We start from the raw sequence: 16,530 nt of genomic DNA on the forward strand, positions 1-16,530 counted from the left end.
TCACGGGAGAATGTAGTTAATTAAAAGTGTGCGTGACGTTCCGCCCACCCTTCCTCGAACCTCTTTCTTAACTTCACGAGCTCAATCCGATTTGTGTCTAGCCAACGAACCCGGTGAGGTCCGTGCTCTTCTACACAATCGCCTAGCAACGCATGAAATGTATCTTATTATGATTACCGTATTTTCCGCACTATAAAGCGCACCGGATTATAAGGCGCACCTTCAATGAATGGCCTATTTTAGAACTGTTTTTATATATAGGGCGCACCGGATTATAAGGCGCATAGAATAGAATAGCGTCGTAAGCGTGTCTCTTGAAAGGTGCCATTTTGGGGTCTTTATACACACACAAGTGGTGTTGGACTAGGAGTAAGCACAGTACCGGTGTTTACCGCGGTGCGGCTTTGTAGTTTACCAGTCGTACTGAAACATTTTGACAGAGCGCCGTGTACAACCAGTATGGATCAACCACTTAACCAATTGATCCATATATAAGGCGCTCCGGATTACAAGGCGCACTGTCGTTTTTTGAGAAAATTAAAGGCTTTTAAGTGCGCCTTATAGTGCGGAAAATACGGTACTCATGTCTTTGTCCGTGCGCATCGCAGTGCGTGTGTCCCCGAGAGCAGCATGGGCGTGCGCGCCTGCATGCGTAAGTGTGAAAGTTCTTTGATTGAGGATGTCAAAGGTGGCTGCCCACGCTGCAATTACAAGTGCCGGGAGAGAGAGAGCGAGAGTGTGTGTGTGTGTGTGTGTGTGTGTGTGTGATGTGATCTCGGATTCTCTGAAGGAGTTTTTAATAGAGATGCAGAGACAGATGGCACACATTCATTACAGTGTGATGGGTTAACACATCTGAAAAGCTCCCTCTTCCTATCCGTCTATCCCTCTTCATCAAACCTTATCCAGCCTTTCTTTCCTCCGTCGCTCGCTGGCACAAAAGCCTCAACAATCAAGGCATTCAGCAAAGACACCAGACCCGCGACGGCTGCACGGGCCTCGTGTCACTTTCGCTTCTACTGGAAGGAAGCACCGTTATCAGATACTCTGGTATGGCGCACATTGCACTTCAACACAGAAATAGGTGTCAGGGTATGTGTAGAAGCTCAACAGCGGTCCAGAACCACAATGCCTCAATCGGGGAGTTGAAATATTAGAACTATCATTCCGCCGTGAAAAAAAAAAAAAAAAAAAAACTTGTGAAAACTCCTGAAATATATGAGATTTCGTCCATTCCCCACCAGCCCACCCGCCCCTGTGCTCCAATTCCCTTTCAGAAGAGATTGAAAAGTCTCTTAGAGCCTTCCGTCTCATTTCTACGCCTGTCAAAGATCTCTACGGTGAAAAGAAAAAGGAGAAAAGTGCTAAGGAGGGTGCGTATAGATCAAACGCTTTATAATGTAGCCCAATGAAGCTGGGAACTCCAAACGCCATTACCCGCAATGACACGCTGCCAAATCAGCATCAGAACCTCCCTGTCAGCTTTTAAGGAAATATACTTTGTTAAGGGGTGTGTGTGTGTGGGGGGGGGGCTGCTGAGAAATAAAGTGATAGAGAGAAGGAGAAAGGGAATAAGTGGAATAGTGTGTATGTGAGAGGGTGTGTGTGGGGGGGAGGGGAGACATGAGGCAAGATATTAAAGTCACACCATCCAGCTTTAAAAGGTCACCTGTGATGTCATTATGCAGATGTGTCGATTATGAACACGGACAGCTGTAGTGCACACACCAGGCTGAAAGCTGTGTGCTTGCTTCAGTGATTTGGTCTGTTCTACTATAGTGCATTCACTATGTATGCAGTCTTCTAATCGTTCCCCCCCCCACACACAGTCTGTATTTGTCACACGTGAGCCCCCGGTGTTATTGCCCTCGTAGCCTGGAAAAGAAAAATGCAATCTTCTCTTTACACGGAGAGAACAGAAGTGAAATGAGCATGAGCTTTGGCGGTAACCGCTGCCTCTGACCTATCTGTATCGGCTCTTGTATCTCTTGTTGCCAGAATGCATAAGTGGCTCTAACCTGTCTTCGCCTCTGTCTTGCTCGTTCGGCTGCCTTTCGCTCTCGCCTCCCGCCCCTCCGTTCGCTCACAGGACCCAGAGGACGTTTATCGGCACGTCTTTTCCCCGCTTTCTTATCTGCCTTCAATCTGCGCTTCCTGTTAAGATCTCCCATGTTACTGTGCTTTTTTTTTTTCTGAGTCATCAACATTTCTCCGTCACCTTCGTGGTTCTCAAAGCTCAAAGCATTGGCACCACTCTCCCCCTCCGTCGAGCTTTTGCCCCTCTCGTTGGCCTTATTCCGTCCCCCGCTGTCCCGCTCCTCTTTCCCATTACTCTGCATTTCATTCCTTCTCACATCTTTCCCTCTCCAACCACTTCACCTCATCCCATCCTCTTAAATCCCCCCCATTTCCTTCTTAAATCTCTCCTTTCATCACTCATTTAGTCCCGCTCAAATCCTCCCTTTTCTCCCCCTGCTTCATCCCTCCCTCAGTTCCAGTATCCCTTCCAAACTCTGGCCATGCTTTGCCTCTCTTCTTTCTTTAGTCCCCCCCCCCCCCCCCTCTTTATCTTCAGTCGCTCATACCCTCTCTCCTTACTTTCCTCATTCCCATGCCCTCCTCTCCACTCTCTCCTCCTTCCTGTTTCTCCCCCCTTCCTCCATCGCTCCCTCACTTTCACCTGCTGCCAGTGAGGCTGTCTGTGAGATAAGCAGCCCCAGTGTAGAGCAATCAGGTTCCTGACAAGATACAGCCCCACGTGTTCAGACGTGACCCACAGCCAGGCGGCCATTGAACTTGTCAGAGAGAAACTGGCGTCTCGGGGCACCAGAGGGCTGCTGGCGGACAACGCGGGACTCGCAGAAGGGGGACCGTTTAAAGTATGAATTGTTGTTTGGACACACCGGAGAGGTTTGACCTTGTACACCTCGAGCATGCTGTCAAGAGTTGTAGACCGGATAAGGTTGAGCAGGGGGGCAGACAGACAAAGTCCTGAGCAGTGACAGAGGCACAAGCACTAGATTCAGTTGTAATAACACGCTTGCTTATAAACAAACGAAAAAAAAAGAAAATCACAAATTACGCTCAGTAAAAGGATGTGACAGATAACAGCCCGCAACCAAAGACTTGACAAGGCTCACGCGTACGCACAAAATAATCGTGCATACGTCTCATATTAGGAAAAAGTCATCAGCATTCTCACAGCGAAAACACATCCGCCCAAACACATTCAATTCCTGAATACCTAATCAGCTGCCCACTTTCGCTCGCTCGCGCGCACCCGCGCAAGCGCACGCCAGGGTCCCCGTGGGCCTGATGGCGCTGCGTTTGTCTTGTAGTAGGGCCTCTAGCTCTTTCCAATTAGTGAGAGCAGAAGAAGAGAGATTTAAAACATGATGACACAGTGGTGTTTTTCATCCCACAGGCCACCGACGCCCCAAAAGCACAGATCACAAGTGATCAGATCACATCAAAGTGCTAACACGGCCCAGATGACACACACACACACACACACACACACACACTCGGTACTTACCTCTGCAAACACCCACACAGTGATGTACACAGGCATTGTGCACAAGCGCCTGCAACAGACTGTACATAAAGGGTGCGTGCAAACTTAACAGATGAATGGATATAGAAATGTATGTGGCATATAGTAGAGTGTGTCCAGAGAAGCTCGGGTTACAACACACTCTCTGTGTGTTGTAACCCGAGCTTCTCTGAGCTTTGTCTATGTGGCCGGTCAGTGTGTGTGTGTGTGTGTGTGTGTGTGTGTGTGTGTGTGTGCCCCACTGGCTAGCTAATGCAAGCTGTGCACTACGGTAAAATCTAAATTTTAAAATGCATCCTTTTAATTTATTGTCATCTATTGTGGTTATTTGCATAAAAAAAACACAAATCAAATACATTATTGTATTTTTACTGAATATCATGATGACATTACTGTCTGTGTGCCACATGTGTGTATATGTGCCCAGAAATATAAAAAAAAAACGGAAATATGAAACTGATGGCATGCTGATCGATCGGTGCGTCTCCAGTCAGCCCTGTTAGCTGCTAGCCACTAACTCAGCCGTCGCCATGTTGAGAGCCGTGTGGAGGCAATCCCTCAATCATACTGTATATGCTCTAATTAATACCAAACAAAAACCAAGATGCTATCAAACTGCATCTTCTCAAAGAATTTGAATGTGTTCGAAATCGAGTGCATCTTCGCTTTACTCTCTTTAAATTGCACTCAATGGAAGAAAAGGTGCTCTCAAGAGCTACGACAATTGCGAACAAGAGGAAAAGATCCAAGGCCCAATGAGATAAAAAGACTCTAATACTTCATCAATGCGTTTCGGCAGTCAGCCTTCGTCACGGTGTTGATGTGAAATACAAACACTTAAGTAGCACAAGGCACGGCACAAAAGAGTTGCATGTGTGAATTGAATTATACACATCAGACATTAACACGGGAGGCATCTGTTTGTTTCTTGTTCCCAACCAAAAGTCGACGTTATGTTTTTCAAACCGTAACCTTAACCACATGGTTATTATTGTAACTGAGAATGAACAGCTTAATGATATAGTCATTTTAACCGAAATCACAATGTGTGCCTTACCTTAAAAGAGTACTTATTTCAACCTACGCCACAATCTCCTCCTAAATCTAACCAAAGATGTTTTTGTGCCTCAACTTAACCAAACCTTAACCAAAATGTTGTCTTCCTGCTGATATTCTGTCGGATCAGAAAGTACTTGAGCAAACACTTTATTTTGTTCATTACTTTGAAGGACTTCTTACTTGAAGTTCAACTATGATATCATGAGTAAAAACCAAAGACTAAAAAAACAGACAATCCACAAATATAATATCTTACCAACTGATGTCAAGTGTTGAATCTAAGAGATCAAATTGTGTATTAGAAAATCTGAACCCACTCAATGGGTTCACTTTCAAGTAACTCACTTAAAAACTAATTAAAGGGAAAATCGTATCACTAATTTAATGTCAAGGCTGCTCAATGAGTTTTGTAACAAGTGAAAATCATTTCTATGATGACGAGGATAATGCAGTAATCCTCATATTTTGCAAAACTCTGGAGTTAGGGAAGGGCAGCAGTTTTGTGTTACAAGTTGTTTGAGCGCTGGTCTATGACTTCAGACTTGAACTTTGTTATCTAGACTGTGAAACTAATCTATTTGTAATCGCTTTAGAGGTACAGGTGTGTGCGCTTCCTTTTCTACAGCCATTGCATTGCATCCACACTCAAACAGGAGTCGAGTGTGGATGCAAGTAAATTGCAAGCTCGGCTCTACAGTAAAAAAAAAAGTTAAAAAAAGTAATTTTAGTGGCGATAAAAAAGTAAAAGCAAACAAAACAACACAGAGCAAATTCTAATGATCAGCATCTCTTGAAGTCGAGGGTAAAGGTTGAAAGAATTTCTTTCGAGGAAAAATGTTTTTGTGTTTGGAAGAAGCACAGTGAATATTCAGTCGTGTTGGGTATGCACATTTGCTCAGAGTCCCTGCATATTAGATACTATTTATCATAGTCCTCTGAGATTTGTAAGGAACAAAAACACACAACAAAAAACAGAACTGAACTCGCATATTTTCCGTCCGTGTGAATGCTCAGTCACTGTGGTGTCTCATATTTATTCATGAATCCATTCTGTCTGTTCTCCAAACCTTATTTATGTGTTTTGATTACAGAAAACTGTAGAGGTGGTTAAAGCAGGAGTTCCCAAGATTCCCCTCTGCTTACTGTCCCAAAAGCTTTGTCAACAAACGCCGACTGGGAATCCATCTCCACGTCTGCCCCTCGATGTGAGGAAAAGCCTGCAGGAAGATTTCAGATTTAAAGAACGAGCTCTTCTCGCTGAGTTCAAAGCAGTTGGTACGAGTATGAAAGATGATTCTATTGGGAGTTGTTAAGGCTTTGAATTAGTTTTTGTCTGTATGGCATTTAGATTGTACTACCCCCACCCCCTCCCTCCCATCTCGTTCTGTCTTTCACATGCTCGCTCTTCCTCGCTTTCATCATCGCTGCGTTTCTGTCTTGTCTTGCTAGACGTGATCTGTGTCCTGGAGTGTTCTCAGCTCGGCTTTCTTCCCGCCTCGGTGGGAATGCCCCGCTAAAATAAAGGCAGCGGGTTTACACTGTGCGGGCCTGACCTTGTGAAGAGCATTACATGTGATCGGTTTACATGTTAAAGGAGACCCGTTGAACTTGTGAACTGCATTTGTGTGTGGGAGTGGCTTCAGTGGCGCTTGAAGGCAGAGTGCCCTGAGGGGGGTCACGGTGAAACCACTTAGAGGAAGGATAAATAACCTCCATCTTCAGTCATTACCCCTCCGTTGTCTTTCTCTATCCCGATCTACCCATGATTCAGGAAGGAAGCCTCTCTGTTCATCTATTTTTCATGCCTCCTGTGTAGTTTTCATATGTGAAAAAAGGGTGCAGTCCGAGCTCTCAGCTTCCCTTCTCCCCCTAAATAAGAAGACATCCTTAATATCATCCTCTACCTGCAGCCCTCCGTCAACTCATCTCCCCTCTCTCTGCCTCGGGGACGGGGGTGTTTGTGAGCGTGTGAGCGTGCGTTGAAGCTTGTAGTCTTTGTGTGTTCAGAGTGTGTTGGAACGTGTACGTGTCTACAGTGTGTAGGAAAAACAACTCATCTCCTTACTCATCTCCTCCCAGAACAAATGCTTCCTGAGTGAATTTTGCTTTCAGACGTGCAATCGCTTCTCCAACAATAGTGCTCCCTTTTAAAAGATACCAAGAACAACACACACACACACACACACACACACACAAAGCCGTCAGAACATAAAACATCATATGCATGCCCTAGTTAAGAGGACACGATGTACACTGCGCCTCAACATGTATGGGGAGGGAAAAAACGTTGGTGTCATGTCAAGAATGACATTAGCGGAGCAGTGGAGTAGAAGGAGGGCAAGAAACGCAAGGCATGGCATATGCGTGTGTGTGTGTGTGTGTGTGTGTGTGTGTGTCTTGTGTTGGTGGTGGTGTTGGGGCTTAAGATTTTAATGGGTGAGTGACTTTTAATGCGTTTCTCTCTTTCAATGGAGATGACCATATGTGATGTGTGTGTGTGTGTGTGTGTGTGTGATTGTGTTTTTATTGTGTGTGCTTTCCCTCTGCATGTGTGCTGGCCAGTATACTGCTTCATACATTTATAAATTCCCGTATTATGTTCATTTTAATATACCGCCATACTGGCGAATGGTCGTGAACAGGGTAAAACACCATGGCACACATCAATTTGTGACACATAAACCCTTCCTAAAACCAATAAGTTTTTACAAATTTACACCGGCGAACGGCATGCTGGGTAAGGTTAGAGCTGACAGCAAGCAGCATAACAGTCGGTTAACAGCTGGGAGAGGCTCCAGCCCTTCTGCACATTCGAGAAACAACGTCACATCAATGATCAAAACACCGTATTCGAGGCAGCGTTATGTTGTGACAGGGCGAAAAAACTTCAGCTAAACTGCTATAGCAACATAATACCAACCACACTAATGTACACTCTTTTCCACAAAAGAAATGTGGTCAGTTTAAAAGCGCTTATACAACCATCTAAAAAATATTTAGTTTCAAAAAGAATATTGTTGGAACATATATATTGTGTATATGTATATGTATATGTATATATATACACACAGTATATTTATAATATATATACAGTATATTTATAATATATATATATATATATATATACACAATGGTGCAGTTTTTCAATAAGAATTATTTACAATTTGCAACTGTTTCATGCATTCTGATTTATTTGTGTATTGTATAATATCGGGGGGCCGAGCAAACCCTGAAATTAAAGCCTTCAGTTTATACATTGTGTATATTATATTTACTCCTAACTGTAGAATAAACCACCATAAATCGATAGAAAAGTCCCAGTCATACAAAAAAAATAAAATAATACATATTTAGTTTTGTTGAGAGTGGATGTGTTAAGAATAATGGTGAAATGGTAGCACATCGGAACATCCAAGACTAACCTTTATCACGTCATCCCTGTCTCTCTCCCTGGGGAGGATAGCGTGTATATGTGTGCGTCAGTGGGCTGTGTAGCAAACTCGAGGATGAGATGGAGGGGGAAGGTGAGAGTGGGGTGTTTGGTAGTGTCCCTCATTGTTGTCTTGAAAGACAGGTCGGTGAACACACGGAGTGGCAGTAAACAAAGCTGTTTCCGGTCTCCCTCTCCTCCATCTCGAGCAATAAAGAATGAAAGAACGTTGGTATAATGCAGCATTTACTCAATTTGCAAATAGAGATGGTTTTATGAATTATGTGATGTGCTATGGGTGAGTATGTTTCATATTCATAGTCGGCTTCTTTTATATCTTGTCAATTTATGTCTAATGTTAATCACTTTGAATTCCGTCGCTGAAAGGTGCTATAAAACCAACCTTGCTTTGCCTCGTGTGGATGTAAATGGGCTTCAAATAAAACAAATAATCAACACGTGCTATGCTAAATTGTTGCGCCGCCTTAAGCTTTCAAAACAACTTCGGCGCACCTCGGCGAGATATTCCCCCCATTTGATTTTGATTGTGGTTGAGAGCACTGTCTAAGCGTCGGTTAATTATCCTCCACAGGTGTTTAATTGGGTTGAGACGGGATGACTGCGGGGCCGTAGCATATGACTCACATCTGCATTTGTTAGGTTTCTCCGCTCATGTGTTCAGGTTGTTCCTAAAATGTGTTGCCCGGCTTTAGCTGCAGGCTGCAGGCATTCGAATGTGCACTGTAACTAGTGTCTGTATGCAAGCGGATTTTCAACCACCATGCCCGTATTTCTCTGCATATAAAATGTGGTCTGTGTGTGCGCGAGTGTCCAGGGTTTAGTGGATCTAAGCCTTCCCACGGAGCCGGCCTGGTCATACTGCAATTGAGCCGGCTAAGATGCCCCACAGGTCAGGCCCTGTCTCTTCTTGTCAGCGGACGCAGGTAACATCATGTAATGCATTCCTCCTCTTGCTATTACCCCATGGCCTGGGGTTTTGGCACAACTTCTGACCGGTGTGTGCAGCAGTGCGCGGGCCGTTCTCCCTCCTAATTGAATCATCGGAGTGCAAAAACAGGCTTCAGACGGGATTCATGTCAGACTTGCCCCTGAGCATCCAGCCAGCCAGCATTCTGTGGTTATTCAGAAGAAGACAAGCACATGTGTGTGTGCGTGTGTGTGTGTGGATGTGTGTGTGTGTGTGTGTGTGGATGTGTGCCTGTCCGTGTGCTGAGGGCAGAAATGTTTGTGTGCACGTCCGAGGCTTCGTGCATGTGTTCAAATGTGTGCGCCGTGAGGCTCCAAAGAGAGCACTCTAATTTCCGTCTCTGAGGAAAGTGTGATTGAACACAAACCCTTTCGCCGGCGGGTCGAAACAGTCACACACTGCAACAACACAAGAGGAGATAAAAATCTTATTTTGTCCTTTATTCCCCTTTAATCTGTCTTTACACTGACCTTTTTGCAGTTTTTTCTTCCCTTTAATCTTTCATTTACCCTTTTCTAACTGAATATCTTTTAGCTTTTCCTACTACTTTCTTTCTTTGCTATTTCCACCAATTTGCTGTTGGTGTAAAGGTAACATGGTGCGTTAAGAGGTGAAGTAAATTTACTGTATTGCTTTCCGGTGAGAATTTAGGATTCTGGGCATCCTTGTGCATGAATGTGTGTGTGTGTGTGTGTGTGTGTGTGTGTGTGTGTGTGTGTGTCGTGGGGCCATCTGGCCACGGACAGACCTGACTATGGATACAATCACAACAGATGAGAATGAGGTGGAGGGGAAAGCTCCTCTTCTCTCCTTCATTTAACTCGTCCCTCCTTGTCTCCCTCGCTTCATTTAACCTGCTCCACTTCCTCGCATTGTGTGGGGGCGATCACGCAAAGCATCCGAGCGTCTGTGTGTGTGTGTGTGTGTGTGTGTGTGTGTGTGTGTGTGTGTGCGTGTGCTTCGGTTCTGAAATGTCACTAAGTGTGATTATCTTGCATTGGTCAGTAATTGAGAACAAGTCACCTATCGGCCACTAATGGGACGTGTTTGGATTCTGAGGGCTGTGGTCGACACTGCGGCTAACCTGCCGAATGTTAATCGTCGCTGGGTCGGCGGGCGGCTAAGCCTGATGCTAACGAGTGTGAACACTCTGCTGATTAAAAAGATTAATAAGGCTAATGGGTGAAAAACAGCGTCAGTTTAAGGCTGAAGCAGTGGGACAAACAGACTTGAGGGGGCACACACAAAGGGAGGCACTGAGAGAGAGTGTGTGTGTGTGTGTGTTTGGGCTCCCCTCATCTCTTCATCTGCTCAAGTCTGTTTGGCACTCATTCGCCCCGAGTGGCTGTGACCCCAGTATTGGCATGCCGTGAGAGTGAGCTGTATGAGTGAGTGAGTGTGTGTGTGTGTTTGGTTGGAGGGGGGGATGCTTGTGTGCATTACAACGCAATGGTTCTGCAGCTCTTTGTGTGTGTGTGTGTGTGTGTGTGTGTGTGTGTGTGATTGCATGTGTGTTTGTTAAAAAATTGGCTCTGCGTGAAAGGAGCTAAGTGGGAGTCACCCGGAGAGTGATTCTGGGTAATTTGTCTCGTGTGTCTGCGGCTCCGCGGTGACGTCGCCGCCACAGAGCTGCTCTGTTCCTCGTCTTCGGGCCAAAAAAGCGGGGGGGGGCATGAGGGCTGAATGTGTCTTACTGACAGAGCGATACCCCGTTGTTACAATGTGTATTCACGAGATGAGGCCTGCAGTGCACTTGAGGGGTGATGAGAAAGCGCTACAAATTGACCTTGATGGGATGTCGTGGCGAGAGGAGTAGCTTGTGGCTCTTTTCGTTATCTCTCCCCCCGGCATAGTGCTTGGCGCTGTTTTGATTCCTGAAGTTTCATTCACTCCTGCGGGTGGACATTGTGATGATGTGCTCTACAGCTTTTAGCTGTTCTTATGTAGCATATATCTACGTTTTGAGGGAAACTCAATGGCTTTGTTTCGTTTTCTTGGAAAATACTGACAAAAATGAGGTTGTCGACGTATATGGCAAGTTGTGAAAATGTTGATTGGTAAAATTTTCACTGATTTCATTTGTTTTCCGGCAAAATATTGAATCTTGCGTGCAATGTCCACCTGCAATATGTTTTTATAGTTATGTTTAGGCACTCACAGCTCTGAGGGAAAGATCATGGTCCTGGTTTAATTCAGAGAAGGTCTGCAGAGACTTGAATCACTAGACACAACTTGATTGCTAACGTGTAACTGAATCTAGGATCTTTCCTTGTCTTTCACATCAAGTTCATATGTAGCCTAAGCCAGGGGCGGTTATAGGTTCAATAGAGACGTATTGATTCAAATCTCAAATCTTTGAACGACTCTGGGATCACATGTTGATCTATAAATGCTATAGAAGGTTATTATCAACTGCGACTGAAAAAACAAACTGGTTAACGTTAAATGTATCAAGATAACCTGAGTCGCCGGATGGTTTGTTACACAGAACCATCTGAGAAGCCGTCGATGGAAACTGTTTGAAAAAGAGCTGGCACTTTCAACAAATATGTGGAAGGTGATTGGATGAACCATCTGTCAATCAAACTCCAACCGAAAACAGTTGGGAGAACAGAGAAAACATATTTTCTATCGCGAAAAAGCCTTCAGTGTATATAACTGATGCTACTGCAGCATCTCAATAACCTCTTCAGGCGCCGCCATTGTTGTTTAGAATGCCTCTTCGCGATTTGTCTCACAAACACCGAAGCCCCGCCCACAGCTGCCAATAGTTCCTCACAGGATGCTGACTGGTACGTCCTCTGGCTTACCGATCACAAACGCGTTACTTGAAGCCTGACAAGATGGATTTTCGTGCGACATGTTATCCAGCTGCCGTGCAAGGTAAGCGTTAAGGGGCTCCGTCACCAATGTTGGATGATAGTGCAGCTCGACACTTGAGGCCACTTAAACTCAGTGTTGCCTGATGTGGCAGCCCAGTACCTAATTTGATGCAAAAACTGCAAGCTTAATAAGAGAAACAAGGCAATGTAAAGTTGTGTCAGTAAGAAGGGAAAAAAAGAAAGGCATGGACCACACATAGAGAATTTCAATAGAAGCTGGGCAGATTTTTTTTGTTGTTGTTATTGATTCAACCCTTTGTGTTTGATATATAAAAAGAAATTGGCTTGGTTTCAAGCGTAGTAACTCGGAATGCCATTGCCAAACCGTGCACACAAAATTCAATGATACTTATCCACCTGGGAGTATGACCCCAGGTGCATCAAAACCCAGCAGCATTCTGCTTTGCTTTGTGAGAAGACAAAAAAAAAAGTGTCTATTAAGATTGCATGGCTCTTTCAAGGACAGTAAATCTGTTTTTAAGCTACAACAGACGTATTATATGCAGTACTTGATAACAAAAATGCAATTGCAAAGCAAATAAAAGGAGTAGAGTTCTCCATAAAGCCTTGCCTCAGAATTGCAGTGGATGAAAGCACAAATGTGACTGATGTTGCCCAGCTGTGAGTTTGGCTTAGGTTGCTGAAAGAAGATTTGTTTGAAGAAAATGGGTTTTGCATGCTGCTATTCATTGAAAAACCTAGAGGTGATGTTATTCCGAATACACTTCTTTAATGAGAAAATAAAACATGTTGGGTTAAGCTCTTCAAGTGTGTGCACAGATGGCATCTCCAACAGGAGGGACTAGCAGGCTGTAAGAACTCGTAGAACGCCTCCTTTCAAAACGTAGAAATAATAATGTGATTTGTTTTTTTTGCAATGCAGTTTTACCACAGACTGCACTACAAGAAGTGGACGTACTCATCGTGACGTCACCCATTGGTTTGTGAACTGCCGTTTTGAAGCCTTGAGTTCGCCATCTTGGAATACGACCGTCGCCATGTTGTTTTTTTTGCAGCCAATGAACGGAAGTTACCATATTTTCAATGCGGAAGAATGATGTAGAGACCCCATATACGCCTATGGTAGAGGCAGCCACCTGTCAATCACAGTAAGCCCGCCTTTAACTAAATGAACATCATGCTGTATTGAAGAAGACTTGAAACTAATGATTGAAACCATGAACTCATGTTTACAATTTTTTGGAGCCGGAAGAGTCGCCCCCTGATGATCAGTGAGAGAATGCAGGTTTTCAGACACTTAATCATTGGCTTGACTCATCAGAACCGGAGATTGCCGCCTGAGTTTTACTCTCTTTTTATTTACACGCTACAAAACAGTAGAGTGACTTGGTGATGCATCACTTGTGTATCAAAATTTAGATACAATGAATTTAACCTTTGGGCTGAGCGTGCGTGTTTGTCTGAATACAGTTGGAGCAGTTGTTACCTCAGTAATCAAAACTTTTCATTAACTTTGCACAACAGTGCGACAAAGGTTTGAGGTTCACAGCGGAGGAGGAGACGACAAGAGACCATAAATGGATGCACTGACAAAAGTTGTGGGCTATTTGGTTGAAAAAATAGTCTCCTTATGATTAGACTTCTATTACATTCCTGGTTGCACATTCTTTATGTTTCAATATCATAGCAGATAGCCTTGTGATCATATAAAGACATTCACTGACTGAGATGCTTCTTTTTGAATTGATGTTCAAAAGTACCTTGAATCCATCAAAGATATTTCACCTGGCTGAAATTGACATGGATTTTCATTAATTTGTCAGTGATGAGGGAAGACATGAAAGTGTACAGATATCTCTGGTGATAAAGCATAATAAGTGTTTCGACAAAAAAATCCATTTACTCCTGATTGACTTTAATTGGGAGGGAACGACCCATTTATGGCCAGATAGTTACGCTTCAAACGTTTTAGTTTCCAATAAACATTTCTTTCCCCTACAGGCTGCGTCTGTCTGAACCGTGTGCTTTTTACGGAGGTTTTTTTTTCCTCCCATATCTTCAGTCACATTTCTTTTATTCATCAAAGTATTTGCTATTCTACTTGCATGATCAAACGGCATCATAGCACCAGTGAGGTACCCAGTGTAACTGGTGTTAGGAGCAACCATGATGAGGGGAGACGGGTTCGGTCTGGCCGGTACAGTCTGTATACAACATGCTTTGCTGATTGGGCTACTCCAAATGTAACTGCACCTGAACTACCTTTATGAGGCTTAATTATACCTTTTTGGTGGCGACTGTGTCAGAGACATTTCAGTTGAAAAATATGCAAATTTCTAAGGACATGGCTTGTGATGTTGATTACATTGTATTGTGAAGGGGTTAAAGTCTGATGTTTGGTTGGCCCATCCATCCACCACGACCCCCCCCTACACAGAATGTCTCACTCTATAATAACGTCACCTGACTTCCTCCTTTGCTCCTGTCATAACAGACCCTTTTTCGAAGCTGGCATTTTGGCACGTCGAAGCAGGAGATGCAAGGTTGCAATAATAACATTAAAAATGACTGCATTCCATTTAGGCGAGCTTGATTCAGGGTCCCGGTATCGTGCATGCTGGCTCACTGCCACCGCTCACTGTGACACATAAAAGGAGCAGCGCCATCGTTTTTCCTGCTATGACGAGTCAAAATGTCTATTCAAACCCTTGGTCATTTATAAAGCTTGTGATGGTGAGGGCTTCCAGTTATTTTGTCTCCATCCAGAACCCTTGGAGTCAACACATCAAAAACAATCAACCCAAATTTGGTCCAGAAATTGCCGGGATGTTGTGTTGCATTTCACCTATCTGTACAGCCACATGTTATTATGTCAACCCCTGGTCTTTCTAGCCATTCTAGTATTCCTTCTCTGTGTTTTAAGGTGCATCGGGCTGGGCGATATGGAGGAAATCAAATCTCACTGTATTTTGGACCAAATACCTCAATATCGATATTGCGATGATATCGACTATTGTTGCTCTTAATAAATATTAATACAGTGATATTTTTGATAAATAATCATCAGTAATGTGGATATAATGACTGTGGTTAAAGCCAAACGATAGAACAGCTAGAACGTACCTGCTTAGTCTTTAAAACCTTGAAAACACAACACTTATACTATATTACAATATACAAAATCTAAGACGATATCTAGTCTCATATCACGATATCGATATATTTTGCCCAGCCCTACCGTATATGCATGCAGGGACGGTTTCCTGATTTTTTGACAAATGTCATGCTGCACTGACATCTGGGCCAGTTTTGTCACACTGCGAGTCATTACATACTGTATACTTCTTTATCACAGATAAAGGGATGATTGTTGCCAAATTACAATGCATTTAGATATGCATTATGTATGTAAGTGCCATTTTTTCCACGGTCTAAATCCTCAGTGTAATCACAAGGCAAGGAAGACATAGGAAATACAAAGTAAAGGCTGCGATCAAGCCTGCCCTTCTTTTGCCATAATGCAGTGAAAATCGCTCAAGTGTTTTTTTTATACCACCCAGACATACTTTTTTTTTTTTCTCCTTGCACAAAACAAACTCGGCTATAGGGCTGCAAACAACACCGTACAGTGCTAAACGGAGATGGGCACAGTGAGTCTACATAATGGATGCACTAAACAGGCAGTTTGTCTCTAATGGCCTCAATAAACAGCCACATCGCCATCTAGTGACACCGAGAGGAAGCGCAGGCTTGAAAGCTGGCAGTTGGAAGTTGCATTAGCAGCTGCTGTGGTGCAGAATAGTGCTGACCTTGTGTATGTCATTGGGGATATAAACATCCATTCAGGTATTCCACACACAGACAAGGTGTACAAACAAATGCACATATCTCACACACGCACACAAAGAGAGAGAGTCCACATACCCACATAAAAGAGAGTCGGTGCACAAAGAAAAGAAAGCAGCTCTTGTCCACAGAACCACACTAAGAGACAAACACTCAAATGCTACCTGCAGACTCATTTAGCACATTCTCTGCACATAAGGGCAAAGCATTTTAAACACACAGTTGCATTTGACGTGAATGACTTGCCTTTTCACAGTTACTAAAAACATTGAAATGAAACCTGGGTTTAATATAACACTTTAAAGTGTTGTTTTAGGTTTGAAATGATGTGCTGCTATATGCAGACCAATCCACCTCTGTTACTTCATTTGTAAGGATATCCCTTAGCACCTTGCATAATATCTCTCCTTGTATACCCACGGTGTCAGACTACAGCTTGACTCCCTGCTCTTGTCTGTAGCAAGGCTACACATAGAGACTGTTAAAAGAGCTATTACGTGGGCGGCAGTGTGCTGCAAAAAAAAAAATGTAATTACAGAAACTAGTGATCTTAAATTCTTTTAAATTTAACCTTGTAGACTTTTCCTAATTTGTGAAAATCGCAATATATTTTTCATTATTTTGAATAGTTTAACACGGAAATTGTGTGCTTTTATTTATCGTATTTGGGTAAATGTTGGTTCGTGACATGATTGTGTTGCCATTTTGTCTCCCTCATATTAATTAATAGTCTCAAGAGACATTAACTGGTTAAATAAAGGTCAAATAAAACAAATAAATAAATAAAAGGTCACAATAACAATAAAGCCAA

Source organism: Anarhichas minor, unplaced genomic scaffold (assembly GCF_050575085.1).
Source record: "Anarhichas minor isolate MPS153535 unplaced genomic scaffold, ASM5057508v1 ptg000012l, whole genome shotgun sequence".
In the NCBI taxonomy this organism is placed as follows: domain Eukaryota; kingdom Metazoa; phylum Chordata; class Actinopteri; order Perciformes; family Anarhichadidae; genus Anarhichas; species Anarhichas minor.